General features: G+C 29.5%; 1 protein-coding gene across 1 annotated transcript in view; it reads right to left on the bottom strand.

Moving 5' to 3' along the window:
• LOC106883714 (nonsense-mediated mRNA decay factor SMG7) overlaps positions 1-658 on the bottom strand; it is a 68,760-nt gene that overhangs the window by 67,123 nt on the left and 979 nt on the right. The window lies entirely within an intron of this gene.

Raw genomic sequence — 658 nt, 5'->3', positions numbered from 1 at the left:
ATATGCTTGAATGCATGTATTCCTGGTAAACGATTACATATGTGAGTGTGTGTGTGTGTGTGTGTGTGTATACATATTTTCAGAGACACGTTTACACATACATATCCGTGTACATTATATATGTTATATATTCTCTATGTACATCTACTAACAAGCACCAAGATAAAATATAATATATATATATATATATATTAAAAGTGGGCTAAAAATAGAAATCATAATAGCATTATTTGGAGTTAGTTAAATTAGTAAACGAATAAGGCAAGACTGTTTTTCTTTTCAAAGAAATAAAAGAAATACATAAGGGTAGAGACAAACAAATGAGGGATCAGTTTCAAACAGATGCGACACACAAAACGAGACCCTCACTTTAAGGCCACTTCATTTTATAATTATGTGTGCTGTTAAAAGTGTATTTCAATTTCTCTTTTAATATCCTTTCTCTTTCTATATTGCTTCTTGTTGGGATTGAACACGCTACGTTGTTGTTATTGCTGGGAAAGATGGCTGGATTTAAACTGATTAAAAGTGGAGAATGAATACAATATTATATTGCAGATTACATTTGTACCATGAAGTGCGTATATTTTAGATGTGTGTATACGTATATATATATATATTGATAGTATTTTTATGTAGGCATATATGCATATATATA

Source organism: Octopus bimaculoides, chromosome 22 (genome assembly GCF_001194135.2).
Source record: "Octopus bimaculoides isolate UCB-OBI-ISO-001 chromosome 22, ASM119413v2, whole genome shotgun sequence".
Classification (NCBI taxonomy): Eukaryota; Metazoa; Mollusca; class Cephalopoda; order Octopoda; family Octopodidae; genus Octopus; species Octopus bimaculoides.
Note: the sequence above shows the minus strand (reverse complement) of the source record. Positions and strands in the feature narration are given on the sequence as shown.